Genomic DNA, 21,096 nt, shown 5'->3' on the forward strand with positions numbered 1-21,096 from the left:
CGTCCTGTTCACCAGATGGATGTTCGCAGGGCTGAGGATCTCTATAAACTCTCAGGTGTTTCTAGATGTTTCGGTAGCTCGTCACAGCGTGGAAAAAAATATTAGAACATACAACAACAAAAAAGGACGAGAGGTTTTAAGAAATAGCTGATTTGTTAATAATACGTGTTGAGAATAAATGTATAATTACTGTGTAGCCTATGACTAAAGTTCTCACAGATTTACTATATCTAAACATTATTATAGTCAATATAGTCATGTAGTTAATCATTTATAATCGAAACTCAACCAGTCAAAAGTCAATGTAAATTGTATACAACTGAACGGATGTAGCATTTCAACATTCATTTTATATTGTAGGAAAACGACCAGTAAGGAGACAGGGGAATTGTAGGATTGTATTGTAGGAAAATAACCATTAAGGAGACAGAGGATTGTAGGATTGTATTGTAGGAAAATGACCATTAAAGGGGACAGAGGGGTTGTAGGATTATATTATATATATCGCAACTCATTGATCTGTGCACCCGACTGTTTGCAACAATGCACTTTAAAATAGGAAACTGGAATGAGGTCTGAAATATTTCCTAAACACAAAACCACCGTAATGTACTACCTCAAAGAATGAGACTAAAATATATATGGAAAGCAAACAAAACCCAAGGGACGAAGAATTGCACCCATAACAAAAGCTTTGTCATGGAACCACAATATCTCACTCATTTTACATATAACAAAATAACTGTACAAATAATACAGAAAACGAGATGAATAATAATCCCAACAAATATAGGTTATTTTTGTGATGAAACAGAGGCCTGGAAAGACTTCGCGGTTAGCGTTCACTGCCCACTGTATACACGAGAGGACGTGAGAGGTGGAGGCGAGAAAGATAATAGGTGGACAAGGAGAGAGGAGAAGGAGAGAGGAGAAGGACAGAGGAGGAGAGAGGAGAAGGAGAGAGGAGAAGGACATAGGAGAAGGAGAGAGGAGAAGGACATAGGAGAAGGAGAGAGAAGGAGAGAGGAGAAGAAGAGAAACCTGATGATTGCGTCAGTAATTCAAACAGAGTGCCATGAAAGTTGACACCAGACTGGATCCTAGAATTAACGTTCTGGTCAGATCGCCATAAACTGTATCCACCAAGTCAGGAGGGAACGGAGGAATGTGTAAGTGATTTCAGGAACGAAGGCATGTGTAAGGGATTTCCTATCAATTTTGCAGTCGCGGATATAATGCCTTTAGGTCTAATTTAAGAATCGCGGCAGGATTAGGGTTGTATAGGAGTTTCCTTCATTAGGGGTATTTAAATGATGCCTGTCTTGTATAGGAGTCAGATCTACAGGTAACTGCCAAAATAAAGGAAACACTTGAGAAGATCAGGGTTCTGGTGGTTCTGTTGTGGTGCGGAGTGCATTTTCCTGCCATGGTTCAGCTCCACTAAACCCCGTAGAGAAGGGTGGTTTTATTTGGCCCCCCAAGTTAGATTATTTTCAATGTATTTGTGTGTATTATTTTTTTTACATAAAAGACTGTAAAACACCAGGAAATCATCTGTAAGTGATTTTAATCTTGAAAAATATTTTACCAAGTATTCCCACGCAAATTGATGCATACACTTGCGGATAATTTGCAGTCGGCAAATTATTATTATGTTCCGGCCACCCGATCATCCGCTCAAGAAACAATCGTCACACGGCTGAATCTAGTTGGTGATCCCTGCAATAGAGGGCAAGATACCGCCAATAAAAGTACAACCGTTGTGATTGATCACTTTCAACCTGTGATGAATCCTTTCTCTCCTGATCGGACTAGTCTCTTCCAGGATGACAATGTCCCCATCCACAGGGAACGAATAGTCACTGAATGGTTTGATGAGAATGAAAACGATGTAAACCATATACCATTGCTGTCTCAGTCACAACATCTCAACCAAACTGAACCAATTTGGGAGATTCAGGAGTGGCGCATGTGACAGCGTTTTCTACCACAATTATAACAAAACACCAAATTATGGAATTTCTCATGGAACGACGGTGTCGCATTTCCTCCCAAAATAGAATTCCAGACACGTGTAGAATCTACAGTATGCCAAGGTGCATTGAAGCTGTTCTGGCTCTTGGTGGCCCAACGCCCTATTAAGACGCCCCATGTTGGTGTTTCCTTTATTTTGGCAGTTACCTTTATGTCTTCCTGCTCACATGACAGTCAAAAGTTTTATACAAACATAGAACGTGTGAAAAGGGCATCCGGGTGATATTTCTCCCCTTTTCCCAGACGGACAATATTAATCATCAATTATCTGGCTCTCCACATTGATAAATATGATTGAAAACAAATCTAAAAGCTCCGACACAAAAGGCGTTTTTCCCCCCTTTAACGTTGTTCTTTTCAGTCTGTTCATCAAAGAGTTCTAAAATTGGTGTCCCGAAGATGTACATTGTTGAGATGACATGATGACAATGCGGAGACAAAGCGTGGTCTACCAGACATGTCGGCTGTAGGGAGGGGAGGCTGAGAACGGGTCTGACAACGGGTCAGGGCAGGGCTGTGTGGCGAGTTAATACTCTGAGCACAGGAATGGACCAGAACTTTAGTAGTAGCCAAGTGCTCACTCTCTCTCTCTCTCTCTCTCTCTCTCTCTCTCTCTCTGTCTCTCTCTCTATTTGTGCACCGGCCTTCAAATGCTTTTTCTGTGTGTTGGATGCTGAGATGATGGTCAGGCTCCAGAATGTGTATGAGAGAGAGAGAGAGAGAGATCGGCCTCTCTTTCAAACCAACACTGTTTGTGGTTTAGTTGAGCGCTCTACAGAGCTTCTGGCGGTGCAACAACAACCTGCTGCTACAAAGAGTTGAATCGTTGAAAGCAACTAAAGTGATGTAGCCAGCGTCATATTAACAGAATAAACAATATTTGTATTCATTTGAGAAATGAGGAGGTTTGAACAACAAGACAAAAAAAAAAAAAAACAGAACAAAAGACCCGCAAAACAACCATGAATACTACCATTGTCCCTAGGCTTTTCAACTCTGATTCACCATATCATAACCCCTGCCACGACGAAAACATCAATATCCCGACGGAAAGGACGCGTTTCTATGGAAGACTAAAGCATTTTCGTGCTGAACAGATCTTGTTGTAGAAAGACAACGGGAAATGAAAAGGGATCAAAGGCAAAGCTCTTGGGAGCGTATATCTCTACGCGTCTGTGAATCAAAGATAGACGAGGAGGACTTTTTTTTTTTTAAAGCACTTGGTTAGACTTGGTACTTTCCCCGGTCAGTCAGCCTCAGCCCCATCTCCACCTAATCTCTTAGGAAGGCTACAACGATGCATGACGCCTAAGAAACTAGCTAACTTCCACGGCACTTCATAGGAGGCATAACACACTCATAAAATTGTTCTTTGTTATAGCATATTGCAAGCAATTATGCTGTTTCATAGAAAAAATGTGTCCAGTCACTGTCAATGCCAATAGGCTTATATTTGTGTTCATGTTTTATTAATTTAATAAAAGTAACTGTAAGTTAATAAGAATATATATATTACATCTAAAAACTAACCATTATCCCGATCTCTCTACCATTATCCCGATCTCTCTACCATTATCCCGATCTCTACTAACTGTAATTATTTTTAAAGTGTCAACTATAACCTATTTAGTTGACCTAATAAACCTCCTAAATACATTGAAAACTGTTGATGGTTCAATTGACTCCATTGACTGCCGAGTGCATTTCTATCTCTCTCCCATTCAGCTAGATTAACACGCATGTGCACAAGACATAGGTTCTATATGGCTCCTAGAAACAACGCTAAGTAAACAGGAGCTAGCGAACAGAAGACTAGTCCTTTTGTCGGGCCCGAGGCAGCTGCCCAACCCTCTATTCTATTGGAAAAGACTGACCGCGTCCTCTCGGCTGCCCCCTCGTCAGCCCACTGCACAACAAGAGAGGGATGTTCTGCTTGCGTGGGTAACACTCGTTCCAGCCCCATAGCCCCTCTTCTTTCCTCCCAGTGAAAGGAGTGAGTTGTGAGTAGTGGATACAGCCAGCCACGTCTGGCGGGCACAAAGCCCCGTGAAGCTCCAACGGGTTCCACCCAATGAAAGGAATGACCGGGATGGGAAACAGTGAAAGAATGCGACTCTGACTATGGCCAGCAGATTTAGAAAAGGAACGGAAGCTTGGTTGTTGTAGTAAAAAAAAAAAGAAGAAAAAAAAAGCCCATTTTGAGAACTGGCTTAGTAGCTCTAGGAAGGTTCAGCATTGAAATTACATTTATAAACACAGAATTACATACGAAAATACATGTGTAGACCCAGGGCATAAATTACGTATGAGGACACCGATGTCCGGATATCAGATATATTTTTTTAACCAGTCGGGTTCTCAATTTACTGTTGAGGGTTAGAATAGTAGAATACACAAGGTGCAATTTCAAAATGCGTAACCAAGTTTCGCTCATGTCAGTTAAACTTTTGTAGATTGGAAAAATAGTCGGGTTAATCCAGCCAGCTATCTAAACGTCTAGTAATAATGGTCGTGCCCTGGAGCCCAGACCTTCAGGGGGCCCTCATAATAATGGTCGTGCCCTGAAGCCCAGACCTTCAGGGGGCCCTCATAATAATGGTCGTGCCCTGAAGCCCAGACCTTCAGGGGGCCCTCAAAATAATGGTAGTGCCCTGGAGCCCAGACCTTCAGGGGGCCCTCATAATAATGGTCGTGCCCTGGAGCACAGACCACCAGGGGGCCCTCATAATAATGGTCGTGCCCTGGGGCCCAGACCTTCAGGGGGCCCTCATAATAATGGTCGTGCCCTGGAGCCCAGACCACCAGGGGGCCCTCATAATAATGGTCGTGCCCTGGGGCCCAGACCACCAGAGGGCCCTCATAATAATGGTCGTGCCCTGGAGCCCAGACCACCAGGGGGCCCTCATAATAATGGTCGTGCCCTGGGGCCCAGACCTTCAGGAGGCCCTCATAATAATGGTCGTGCCCTGGAGCCCAGACCTTCAGGGGGCCCTCATAATAATGGTCGTGCCCTGGAGCCCAGACCTTCAGGGGGCCCTCATAATAATGGTAGTGCCCTGGGGCCCAGACCTTCAGGGGGCCCTCATAATAATGGTCGTGCCCTGGAGCCCAGACCTTCAGGGGGCCCTCATAATAATGATCGTGCCCTGGAGCCCAGACCACCATGGGGCCCTCATAATAATGGTCGTGCCCTGGAGCCCAGACCTTCAGGGGGCCCTCATAATAATGGTCGTGCCCTGGAGCCCAGACCACCAGGGGGCCCTCATAATAATGGTCGTGCCCTGGAGCCCAGACCGCCAGGGGGCCCTCATAATAGTGGTCGTGCCCTGGAGCCCAGACCTTCAGGGGGCCCTCATAATAATGGTCGTGCCCTGGAGCCCAGACCGCCAGGGGGCCCTCATAATAATGGTCGTGCCCTGGGGCCAAGACCTTCAGGGGGCCCTCATAATAATGATCGTGCCCTGGAGCCCAGACCGCCAGGGGCCCCTCATTGATTTTTGTAGTCTTTCTCACTCAGATATCATATTAACATGGCATACATCATGGCAACATCTGCATAATTGTAGGAAATTCGATTTTAAACCTGCCAAAATCTATCTCTACCCCATGGCAAAATGTGTATAATTGCAGGAAATGTGCTGTTAAACTGCACACAAAAAAGATGAAAGGCCCAGTGCAGTTCAAAACGTGATTATCCTGTGTTATATATATTTACATACAGTACCAGTCAAAAGTTTGGACACACCTACTCATTCCAGGGTTTTTCTTTATTTTTACTATTTTCTACATTGTAGAATAATAGTGACGACATCAACATGATGAAATAACGCATATGGAATCATGTAGTAACCAAAAAAGTGTTAAACAAATCAAATATATTTTAGATTCTTCAAAGTAACCACCCTTTGCCTTGATGACAGTTTTGCACACTCTTGGCATTCTCTCAACCAGCTTCATGAGGAATGCTTTTCCAACAGTCTTGAAGGAGTTCCCACATATGCTGAGCACTTGTTGACTGCTTTTCCTTCCCTCTGCGGTCCAACTCCTCCCAAACCATCTCAATTGGGTTCAGGTCGGGTGATTGTGGAGGCCAGGTCATGTGATGCACCATCACTCTCCTTCTTGGTAAAATAGCCCTTACACAGCCTGGAGGTGTGTTTTGGGTCATTGTCCTGTTGAAAAACAAGTGATTGCACCACTTATCCCAAACCAGATGGGATGGCGTATCGCTGCTGAATGCTGTGGTAGCCAATGGTGGTTAAGTGTGTCGTGAATTCTAAATAAATCACAGTCAGTCTCACCAGCAAAGCACCATCACACCTCCACCTCCATGCATCACGGTGGGAACCACACATGCAGAGATCATCCATTCACCTACTCTGCTTCTCACAAAGACACGGCGGTAGGAACCAAAAATCTCAAATTTGGACTCATCAGACCAAAGGACAGATTTCCACCAGTCTAATGTCCATTGCTCGTGTTTCTTGGCCCAAGTAAGTCTCTTCTTTTTATTGGTGTCCTTTAGTTGTGGTTTCTTTGCAGTAATTCCACCATGAAGGCCTGAATCACACAGTCTCCTCTGAACAGTTGATGTTGAGATGTGTCTGTAATTTGAACTCTGTGAAGCATTTATTTGGGCTCCAATCTGAGGTGCAGTTAAACTCTAATGAACTTATCCTCTGCAGCTGAGGTAACTGTGTCTTCTTTTCTCGTGGTGGTCCTCACAAGAGACCGTTTCGCTTGACGGTTTTTGGAACTGCACTTGAAGAAACTTTCAAAGTTGGGCAAGGCATTGGTAAATCCTCAAATCCAACATATCCCAAAGGATTCCAGCTTCTGCAGCCATCGTGGGGAGGATTCAGGAGGAGGATGCTGGTGCCCCATCCTCCCCGACCCACAGAACCAACAACTCCAATACAGGAAGTAAGTGTGAGTGATGTTGTTGCATGTGTGTGTCTGACTCTCCTACCTTGGTCTGCTGTAACTATATGTGAGTGAGATGTTAGTAAAATTCCTGAACTAAGTGTTTTCATCATTCTAGATTGCAGCCGGTAGCAACAAGAAGAAGCGCAACGATGTGTGTGGACCCAAGAAGGACATGAAGACACAGTACACATGCATCAAGTGCAATAAATACATTTGCAACACACACAGTAAAACTCTGTCCCTCATGTGGTGTATAGACCGGCCTTAATTAGTGTTCAATGGGGCTCATTTATCATTTCCATAAAATACTGTATGTAAAATATGTCCTTCCAATTGATTCAGTTCAAAGCAGTAAACATCAATATTGATGAAAACCTTGTTTCATTCATATTTGTTCAAGATAAACTTTATTTACTCCCACCATGTCTTGATTAAAATAGATTTTTTTTTACAAAAATCAAATTTTATAAAAAATAAGACGAATAGCGCTATTATTGATAAATGTGATCTAGCAGGTAAATGGCAAATATTAACCATGTATACTGTCTATATTAACCATGTATACTGTCTATATTAACCATGTATACTGTCTATATTAACCATGTATACTGTCTATATTAACCATGTATACTGTCTATATTAACCATGTATGCTGTCTATATTAACCATGTATACTGTCTATATTAACCATGTATACTGTCTATATTAACCATGTATACTGTCTATATTAACCATGTATGCTGTCTATATTAACCATGTATACTGTCTATATTAACCATGTATACTGTCTATATTAACCATGTATACTGTCTATATTAACCATGTATACTGTCTATATTAACCATGTATACTGTCTATATTAACCATGCATACTGTCTATATTAACCATGCTGTCTAAATTAACCATGTATACTGTCTATATTAACCATGTATACTGTCTATATTAACCATGTATACTGTCTATATTAACCATGTATACTGTCTATATTAACCATGTATACTGTCTATATTAACCATGTATACTGTCTATATTAACCATGCTGTCTATATTAACCATGTATACTGTCTATATTAACCATGCTGTCTATATTAACCATGTATACTGTCTATATTAACCATGCATACTGTCTATATTAACCATGCTGTCTAAATTAACCATGTATACTGTCTATATTAACCATGTATACTCTATATATTAACCATGTATACTGTCTATATTAACCATGTATACTGTCTATATTAACCATGTATACTGTCTATATTAACCATGTATACTGTCTATATTAACCATGTATACTGTCTATATTAACCATGTATGCTGTCTATATTAACCATGTATACTGTCTATATTAACCATGTATACTGTCTATATTAACCATGTATACTGTCTATATTAACCATGTATGCTGTCTATATTAACCATGTATACTGTCTATATTAACCATGTATACTGTCTATATTAACCATGTATACTGTCTATATTAACCATGTATACTGTCTATATTAACCATGTATACTGTCTATATTAACCATGCATACTGTCTATATTAACCATGCTGTCTAAATTAACCATGTATACTGTCTATATTAACCATGTATACTGTCTATATTAACCATGTATACTGTCTATATTAACCATGTATACTGTCTATATTAACCATGTATACTGTCTATATTAACCATGTATACTGTCTATATTAACCATGCTGTCTATATTAACCATGTATACTGTCTATATTAACCATGCTGTCTATATTAACCATGTATACTGTCTATATTAACCATGCATACTGTCTATATTAACCATGCTGTCTAAATTAACCATGTATACTGTCTATATTAACCATGTATACTCTATATATTAACCATGTATACTGTCTATATTAACCATGTATACTGTCTATATTAACCATGTATACTGTCTATATTAACCATGTATACTGTCTATATTAACCATGTATACTGTCTATATTAACCATGCTGTCTATATTAACCATGTATACTGTCTATATTAACCATGCTGTCTATATTAACCATGTATACTGTCTATATTAACCATGTATACTGTCTATATTAACCATGTATACTGTCTATATTAACCATGCTGTCTATATTAACCATGTATACTGTCTATATTAACCATGCTGTCTATATTAACCATGTATACTGTCTATATTAACCATGTATGCTGTCTATATTAACTATGTATACTGTCTATATTAACCATGTATACTGTCTATATTAACCATGTATACTGTCTATATTAACCATGTATACTGTCTATATTAACCATGTATACTGTCTATATTAACCATGTATACTGTCTATATTAACCATGTATACTGTCTATATTAACCATGTATACTGTCTATATTAACCATGTATACTGTCTATATTAACCATGTATACTGTCTATATTAACCATGTATACTGTCTATATTAACCATGTATACTCTATATATTAACCATGTATACTGTCTATATTAACCATGTATACTGTCTATATTAACCATGTATACTCTATATATTAACCATGTATGCTGTCTATATTAACCATGTATATTCTATATATTAACCATGTATACTGTCTATATTAACCATGTATACTGTCTATATTAACCATGTATACTGTCTATATTAACCATGTATACTGTCTATATTAACCATGTATACTGTCTATATTAACCATGTATACTCTATATATTAACCATGTATACTGTCTATATTAACCATGTATACTCTATATATTAACCATGTATGCTGTCTATATTAACCATGTATACTCTATATATTAACCATGTATACTGTCTATATTAACCATGTATACTGTCTATATTAACCATGTATGCTGTCTATATTAACCATGTATACTCTATATATTAACCATGTATACTGTCTATATTAACCATTTATACTGTCTATATTAACCATGTATACTCTATATATTAACCATGTATACTGTCTATATTAACCATGTATACTGTCTATATTAACCATGTATACTGTCTATATTAACCATGTATACTGTCTATATTAACCATGTATACTCTATATATTAACCATGTATACTGTCTATATTAACCATGTATATAGTCTATATTAACCATGTATACTGTCTATATTAACCATGTATACTCTATATATTAACCATGTATACTGTCTATATTAACCATGTATATAGTCTATATTAACCATGTATACTGTCTATATTAACCATGTATACTCTATATATTAACCATGTATACTGTCTATATTAACCATGTATACTGTCTATATTAACCATGCTGTCTATATTAACCATGTATACTGTCTATATATTAACCATGTATACTGTCTATATTAACCATGTATACTGTCTATATTAACCATGTATACTGTCTATATTAACCATGCTGTCTATATTAACCATGTATACTGTCTATATATTAACCATGTATACTGTCTATATTAACCATGTATACTGTCTATATTAACCATGTATACTGTCTATATTAACCATGTATACTCTATATATTAACCATGTATACTGTCTATATTAACCATGTATATAGTCTATATTAACCATGTATACTGTCTATATTAACCATGTATACTCTATATATTAACCATGTATACTGTCTATATTAACCATGTATATAGTCTATATTAACCATGTATACTGTCTATATTAACCATGTATACTCTATATATTAACCATGTATACTGTCTATATTAACCATGTATACTCTATATATTAACCATGTATACTGTCTATATTAACCATGTATGCTGTCTATATTAACCATGTATACTGTCTATATTAACCATGCTGTCTATATTAACCATGTATACTGTCTATATTAACCATGCTGTCTATATTAACCATGTATACTGTCTATATTAACCATGTATACTGTCTATATTAACCATGTATACTGTCTATATTAACCATGTATACTGTCTATATTAACCATGTATATAGTCTATATTAACCATGTATAGTGTCTATATTAACCATGTATACTGTCTATATTAACCATGTATACTGTCTATATTAACCATGTATACTGTCTATATTAACCATGTATACTGTCTATATTAACCATGTATACTGTCTATATTAACCATGTATACTGTCTATATTAACCATGTATACTGTCTATATTAACCATGTATACTGTCTATATTAACCATGCTGTCTATATTAACCATGTATACTGTCTATATTAACCATGTATACTGTCTATATTAACCATGTATACTGTCTATATTAACCATGTATACTGTCTATATTAACCATGTATACTGTCTATATTAACCATGTATACTGTCTATATTAACCATGTATACTGTCTATATTAACCATGTATACTGTCTATATTAACCATGTATACTGTCTATATTAACCATGCATACTGTCTATATTAACCATGTATACTGTCTATATTAACCATGTATACTGTCTATATTAACCATGTATACTGTCTATATTAACCATGTATACTGTCTATATTAACCATGCTGTCTATATTAACCATGTATACTGTCTATATTAACCATGTATACTGTCTATATTAACCATGTATACTGTCTATATTAACCATGTATACTGTCTATATTAACCATGTATACTGTCTATATTAACCATGTATACTGTCTATATTAACCATGTATGCTGTCTATATTAACCATGTATGCTGTCTAAATTAACCATGTATACTGTCTATATTAACCATGTATACTGTCTATATTAACCATGTATACTGTATATATTAACCATGTATACTGTCTATATTAACCATGTATACTGTCTATATTAACCATGTATACTGTCTATATTAACCATGTATACTGTCTATATTAACCATGTATACTGTCTATATTAACCATGTATACTGTCTATATTAACCATGTATACTCTATATATTAACCATGTATACTGTCTATATTAACCATGTATATAGTCTATATTAACCATGTATACTGTCTATATTAACCATGTATACTGTCTATATTAACCATGTATACTGTCTATATTAACCATGTATACTGTCTATATTAACCATGTATACTGTCTATATTAACCATGTATACTGTCTATATTAACCATGCTGTCTATATTAACCATGTATACTGTCTATATATTAACCATGTATACTGTCTATATTAACCATGTATACTGTCTATATTAACCATGTATACTGTCTATATTAACCATGTATACTCTATATATTAACCATGTATACTGTCTATATTAACCATGTATATAGTCTATATTAACCATGTATACTGTCTATATTAACCATGTATACTCTATATATTAACCATGTATACTGTCTATATTAACCATGTATATAGTCTATATTAACCATGTATACTGTCTATATTAACCATGTATACTCTATATATTAACCATGTATACTGTCTATATTAACCATGTATACTGTCTATATTAACCGTGTATACTGTCTATATTAACCATGTATGCTGTCTATATTAACCATGTATACTCTATATATTAACCATGTATACTGTCTATATTAACCATGCTGTCTATATTAACCATGTATACTGTCTATATTAACCATGTATACTGTCTATATTAACCATGTATACTGTCTATATTAACCATGTATACTGTCTATATTAACCATGTATATAGTCTATATTAACCATGTATAGTGTCTATATTAACCATGTATACTGTCTATATTAACCATGTATACTGTCTATATTAACCATGTATACTGTCTATATTAACCATGTATATAGTCTATATTAACCATGTATAGTGTCTATATTAACCATGTATACTGTCTATATTAGCCATGTATACTGTCTATATTAACCATGTATATAGTCTATATTAACCATGTATAGTGTCTATATTAACCATGTATACTGTCTATATTAACCATTTATACTGTATACTGTCTATATTAACCATGTATACTCTATATATTAACCATGTATACTGTCTATATTAACCATGTATACTGTCTATATTAACCATGTATACTGTCTATATTAACCATGTATACTGTCTATATTAACCATGTATACTGTCTATATTAACCATGCATACTGTCTATATTAACCATGCTGTCTAAATTAACCATGTATACTGTCTATATTAACCATGTATACTGTCTATATTAACCATGTATACTGTCTATATTAACCATGTATACTGTCTATATTAACCATGTATACTGTCTATATTAACCATGTATACTGTCTATATTAACCATGCTGTCTATATTAACCATGTATACTGTCTATATTAACCATGCTGTCTATATTAACCATGTATACTGTCTATATTAACCATGCATACTGTCTATATTAACCATGCTGTCTAAATTAACCATGTATACTGTCTATATTAACCATGTATACTCTATATATTAACCATGTATACTGTCTATATTAACCATGTATACTGTCTATATTAACCATGTATACTGTCTATATTAACCATGTATACTGTCTATATTAACCATGTATACTGTCTATATTAACCATGCTGTCTATATTAACCATGTATACTGTCTATATTAACCATGCTGTCTATATTAACCATGTATACTGTCTATATTAACCATGTATACTGTCTATATTAACCATGTATACTGTCTATATTAACCATGCTGTCTATATTAACCATGTATTCTGTCTATATTAACCATGCTGTCTATATTAACCATGTATACTGTCTATATTAACCATGTATGCTGTCTATATTAACTATGTATACTGTCTATATTAACCATATATACTGTCTATATTAACCATGTATACTGTCTATATTAACCATGTATACTGTCTATATTAACCATGTATACTGTCTATATTAACCATGTATACTGTCTATATTAACCATGTATACTGTCTATATTAACCATGTATACTGTCTATATTAACCATGTATACTGTCTATATTAACCATGTATACTGTCTATATTAACCATGTATACTGTCTATATTAACCATGTATACTCTATATATTAACCATGTATACTGTCTATATTAACCATGTATACTGTCTATATTAACCATGTATACTCTATATATTAACCATGTATGCTGTCTATATTAACCATGTATATTCTATATATTAACCATGTATACTGTCTATATTAACCATGTATACTGTCTATATTAACCATGTATACTGTCTATATTAACCATGTATACTGTCTATATTAACCATGTATACTGTCTATATTAACCATGTATACTCTATATATTAACCATGTATACTGTCTATATTAACCATGTATACTCTATATATTAACCATGTATGCTGTCTATATTAACCATGTATACTCTATATATTAACCATGTATACTGTCTATATTAACCATGTATACTGTCTATATTAACCATGTATGCTGTCTATATTAACCATGTATACTCTATATATTAACCATGTATACTGTCTATATTAACCATGTATACTGTCTATATTAACCATGTATACTCTATATATTAACCATGTATACTGTCTATATTAACCATGTATACTGTCTATATTAACCATGTATACTGTCTATATTAACCATGTATACTGTCTATATTAACCATGTATACTCTATATATTAACCATGTATACTGTCTATATTAACCATGTATATAGTCTATATTAACCATGTATACTGTCTATATTAACCATGTATACTCTATATATTAACCATGTATACTGTCTATATTAACCATGTATACAGTCTATATTAACCATGTATACTGTCTATATTAACCATGTATACTCTATATATTAACCATGTATACTGTCTATATTAACCATGTATACTGTCTATATTAACCATGCTGTCTATATTAACCATGTATACTGTCTATATATTAACCATGTATACTGTCTATATTAACCATGTATACTGTCTATATTAACCATGTATACTGTCTATATTAACCATGCTGTCTATATTAACCATGTATACTGTCTATATATTAACCATGTATACTGTCTATATTAACCATGTATACTGTCTATATTAACCATGTATACTGTCTATATTAACCATGTATACTCTATATATTAACCATGTATACTGTCTATATTAACCATGTATATAGTCTATATTAACCATGTATACTGTCTATATTAACCATGTATACTCTATATATTAACCATGTATACTGTCTATATTAACCATGTATATAGTCTATATTAACCATGTATACTGTCTATATTAACCATGTATACTCTATATATTAACCATGTATACTGTCTATATTAACCATGTATACTCTATATATTAACCATGTATACTGTCTATATTAACCATGTATGCTGTCTATATTAACCATGTATACTGTCTATATTAACCATGCTGTCTATATTAACCATGTATACTGTCTATATTAACCATGCTGTCTATATTAACCATGTATACTGTCTATATTAACCATGTATACTGTCTATATTAACCATGTATACTGTCTATATTAACCATGTATACTGTCTATATTAACCATGTATATAGTCTATATTAACCATGTATAGTGTCTATATTAACCATGTATACTGTCTATATTAACCATGTATACTGTCTATATTAACCATGTATACTGTCTATATTAACCATGCTGTCTATATTAACCATGTATACTGTCTATATTAACCATGTATACTGTCTATATTAACCATGTATACTGTCTATATTAACCATGTATACTGTCTATATTAACCATGTATACTGTCTATATTAACCATGTATACTGTCTATATTAACCATGTATACTGTCTATATTAACCATGTATACTGTCTATATTAACCATGTATACTGTCTATATTAACCATGCATACTGTCTATATTAACCATGTATACTGTCTATATTAACCATGTATACTGTCTATATTAACCATGTATACTGTCTATATTAACCATGTATACTGTCTATATTAACCATGCTGTCTATATTAACCATGTATACTGTCTATATTAACCATGTATACTGTCTATATTAACCATGTATACTGTCTATATTAACCATGTATACTGTCTATATTAACCATGTATACTGTCTATATTAACCATGTATACTGTCTATATTAACCATGTATGCTGTCTATATTAACCATGTATGCTGTCTAAATTAACCATGTATACTGTCTATATTAACCATGTATACTGTCTATATTAACCATGTATACTGTCTATATTAACCATGTATACTGTCTATATTAACCATGTATACTGTCTATATTAACCATGTATACTGTCTATATTAACCATGTATACTGTCTATATTAACCATGTATACTGTCTATATTAACCATGTATACTGTCTATATTAACCATGTATACTGTCTATATTAACCATGTATACTCTATATATTAACCATGTATACTGTCTATATTAACCATGTATATAGTCTATATTAACCATGTATACTGTCTATATTAACCATGTATACTGTCTATATTAACCATGTATACTGTCTATATTAACCATGTATACTGTCTATATTAACCATGTATACTGTCTATATTAACCATGTATACTGTCTATATTAACCATGCTGTCTATATTAACCATGTATACTGTCTATATATTAACCATGTATACTGTCTATATTAACAATGTATACTGTCTATATTAACCATGTATACTGTCTATATTAACCATGTATACTCTATATATTAACCATGTATACTGTCTATATTAACCATGTATATAGTCTATATTAACCATGTATATTGTCTATATTAACCATGTATACTCTATATATTAACCATGTATACTGTCTATATTAACCATGTATATAGTCTATATTAACCATGTATACTGTCTATATTAACCATGTATACTCTATATATTAACCATGTATACTGTCTATATTAACCATGTATACTGTCTATATTAACCATGTATACTGTCTATATTAACCATGTATGCTGTCTATATTAACCATGTATACTCTATATATTAACCATGTATACTGTCTATATTAACCATGCTGTCTATATTAACCATGTATACTGTCTATATTAACCATGTATACTGTCTATATTAACCATGTATACTGTCTATATTAACCATGTATACTGTCTATATTAACCATGTATATAGTCTATATTAACCATGTATAGTGTCTATATTAACCATGTATACTGTCTATATTAACCATGTATACTGTCTATATTAACCATGTATACTGTCTATATTAACCATGTATATAGTCTATATTAACCATGTATAGTGTCTATATTTACCATGTATACTGTCTATATTAGCCATGTATACTGTCTATATTAACCATGTATATAGTCTATATTAACCATGTATAGTGTCTATATTAACCATGTATACTGTCTATATTAACCATTTATACTGTATACTGTCTATATTAACCATGTATACTCTATATATTAACCATGTATACTGTCTATATTAACCATGTATACTGTCTATTTTAACCATGTATACTCTATATATTAACCATGTATATAGTCTATATTAACCATGTATACTGTCTATATTAACCATGTATACTGTCTACTGTCTATATTAACCATGTATACTGTCTATATTAACCATCTATACTGTATACTGTATACCGTCGCTGGAGGCCCCGGGCTGGGGATCGTCGCTGGAAGCTCCGGACTGGGGATCGCCGCTGGAAGCTCCGGACTGTGGCCCGTCAGAAGAGGTTTCGAACTGTGGCCTGTCGCCGGAAGCTCTGGACTGGGTACTGTCGCCGGAAGCTCTGGACTGGGTACTGTCGCCGGAAGCTCTGGACTATGGAAGCGCACTGGAAGCCTGATGCGTGGTGCCGGAACTGGTGGTACCGGGCTGGGGACACGCACCTCAAGGCGAGTGCGGGAAGGAGGCACAGGATACACTGGGCCGTGGAGATGCATTGGAGATCTGGAACGTAGAGCTGGCTCAATGCGTCCTGTCTAGATGCCCATTCTAGCCCGGCAAATGCGAGGAGCTAGAATAGATCGCACCGGGCTATGAATGGGAACTGGAGACACCGTGTGCAGTTCTGCATCACACGGTGCCTGACCAGTCACACGCTCCCCACGGTAAGCACGAGGAGTTGGCTCAGGTCTCTAACCTGACTCAGCCAACCTCCTTGTGTGCCCACCCAATTTTTTTTATTGGGGCTGCCTCTCGGGCTTCCGTGCTAAACGTGTCCCCTCATATCGTCGCCATTCATCCTGTGCTATCTCCACCTGCCTCCATGGTAGGCGATCCTCTCCTGACAATATTTCCTCCCACGACCAGGATCCTTTACCGTCCAAAATCTCGTCCCATGTCCATAATGTCTGCTCCTCCTGAACACGCTGCTTGGTCCTTTTCTGGTGGGTTCTTCTGTCACGGCCGTCGTAGGAGGGAGACCAAGGCGCAGCGTGGTAAGCGTACATTCTTCTTTATTTAATGAACGAACACCGAACAAAACGAACAAAATAACAAAACAAACCGTGAAGCTAATATGGCTAGTGCAGACAGGCAACTAAACATAGATCAAGAACCCACCAAAACCCAAAGGGAAAATGGCAACCTAAATATGATCCCCAATCAGAGACAACGATAAACAGCTGCCTCTGATTGGGAACCAATTCAGGCCACCATAGACTTACATACACCTAGATTTACCAAAACCTCTAGACATACAAAAAAACAACTAGACAAGACAAAACAAGCATACCCACTCTCGTCACGCCCTGACCTAACCAAAATAATAAAGTAAACGTAGATAACTAAGGTCAGGACGTGACACTTGTTTTAAAAACCTGACAATGTTATGGGTCGATGAGACCCGCGAATATTGGGTGAATATCAAAAACATGAACACCTCTGTTACGGATACAGGTATCCTGTGTGTGTGTATCCTGTGTGTGTATTTCTTTTCTCTCCTTCTCCCCTCACAGGTGGCAATCATCATTCCCCAATCAGTCACCAATCAGTCGTCAATCTGAAGACACACCTCCTCCTGTTTCCATTACCCAATCAGTCGTCAATCAGAAGACACACCTCCTCCTGTTTCCATTACCCAATCACAACCCCTTTCCCTTGGTTTAAAAACCCATTCAGTTGTTTTCTCTGGAGCTCGATCTCTCTGTCATGCAATCTCTCTCTAGATCTCTTGTGTTTTGCAACTACATGTCAGTTTGTCCGTTACCCCGTGAGAATTGCTTTGTCATGGTGTTTGACTATTTGTTTGATGGTGGGAAAAGGGGGTACCAAGACAAGTCGCCCATGGGCATACACTACCCGTAGGAATACTTTGTCTAAGAACACTAGTTAGAACTGGGCGGACCACCCTCTGTATTTTTGGTTAGTTAGCTGTTGTTGAAGTAGGCTAGTCTAGCTTAGGGTGTTATTGAATGCTTATTATTTATTTCCTTGGGTCCAACTCAGCCCCTTTTCCCGCTCCCCCATTACCGTGTGTTTACAAGTAAACCATGAGTGTTTGCCGGTAATTTAGTTGTCTGTGGTATTTTGTTCTCACTATTCCTTTTCACTAGTATACTTTGCATGAGTTATGTTACGGTTTCGTTACCATCCCCCCCTAGACTGCCGGGCCAAAGGGATTCGTAACAACCTCACAAGGGTTATTATGGGTTATGTTATGGGTTATATTAGGGTTATGTTTTAGGGCAGATAGTTCACTTAGTCAGCTCGGGGATTTGACCCAACAAACTTTTGATTATTGGCACAAAATTCTTAACCCACTAGTCTACCTGTTACCTATTACAGCTAGTAGTCACATTTCCCCTTCCCACTCAGACCACTCCCAGAAAGTCCTAGAAAATGTTTTGCTTGAGAAATTGCTCTTTGCTAAGAACACATTTGTGTTGCTTACTGAACATTTAAATGTAAAAACAGAGTACGGTATTATCTTCTTGCCTTGACTTGGTCAATTCATTCTCATTTTGATAGATTTTTCAAGTCAATATATTTTCTCTTTCCATGTCCAAAACATGTGATTTGGGACTGAGATGCCCCTTTTCATTATAACATTGGCGGAAATATGTTCCTAGCGTGTGAGGTACATGTTTGATGGCCTCATAAATGCTAGCCAGCTTGTTAATATTTAGAAAACCATTTTTTTTTGGGGGGGGGGGGCTAGAGTTATGCCAACGCATTTTCAAGCCCTTTAGATTTGCTTGTTAGCTTGATGGCTAGTAACAGAAGTTAGCTGGCTAGCTTGATGGCTAGTAACAGAAGTTACCTGGCTAGTTAGCTACAGGTGTTAGCTACTGCTGTTGTTGTGTTATTATTAGCCTGTTCCACCATTTGTAGATTGGATATTAGCATTTGAATATAGCGCAGGAAAAGGGAATCGGACACAATGTGGACATATTTTATACTGAACAAAAATATAAAGAAAACATGTAAAGTGTTGGTCCGATGTTTCTTGAGCTGAAATTAAAGATCCGAGAAATTTTCCAAACGCACAAAATAGCTTATTTCTCTCAAATTGTTGTGCACAGGATGTGTTTCATCCCTGTTAGTGAGCATTTCTCCTTTGCCAAGATAATCCATCCTCCTGACAGGTGTGGCATATCAAGAAGCTGATTAAACAGCACGGACGTTACACAGGTGCACCTTGTGCTGGGAAAAATAATGAAGCTCTTTTGTGGAGAGAGAACTCTTTCTGATTGGCTGGGCCTGTCACACCCAAGGCTGTGCCCAGTCATGTGACATCCATAGTTTAGGGCCTAATTCCTTTATTTCAGTTGACTGATTTCGTTATATGAACTATAACTGAATAAAATCATTGACATTGTTGCATGTTGGTTTTATATTTTTGTTCAGTTTACAATTGTAGGTGTAGACGCATGATGTGATCTGAATAACATGACCAGTCCTCCATGATCACCACACTAGACACCATGACCAGTCCTCCATGATCACCACACTAGACACCATGACCAGTCCTCCATGATCACCACACTAGACACCATGACCAGTCCTCCATGATCACCACACTAGACACCATGACCAGTCCTCCATGATCACCACACTAGACACCATGACCAGTCCTCCATGATCACCACACTAGACACCATGACCAGTCCTCCATGATCACCACACTAGACACCATGACCAGTCCTCCATGATCACCACACTAGACACCATGACCAGTCCTCCATGATCACCACACTAGACACCAT

The 21,096-nt window shown here is 36.1% G+C and overlaps 1 long non-coding RNA gene across 1 annotated transcript; it reads left to right on the forward strand.

Moving 5' to 3' along the window:
- Nucleotides 1–927: 927 nt before the first annotated feature.
- On the forward strand, nucleotides 928–7,334 carry LOC139531331 (uncharacterized). The gene is made up of 3 exons (XR_011666333.1): nucleotides 928–1,169; nucleotides 6,763–6,957; nucleotides 7,076–7,334. It is a non-coding gene; the product is annotated as an uncharacterized lncRNA (long non-coding RNA).
- Nucleotides 7,335–21,096: the final 13,762 nt, after the last annotated feature.

The sequence above is a fragment of the Salvelinus alpinus genome, chromosome 10 (genome assembly GCF_045679555.1).
Source record: "Salvelinus alpinus chromosome 10, SLU_Salpinus.1, whole genome shotgun sequence".
NCBI lineage: Eukaryota > Metazoa > Chordata > Actinopteri > Salmoniformes > Salmonidae > Salvelinus > Salvelinus alpinus.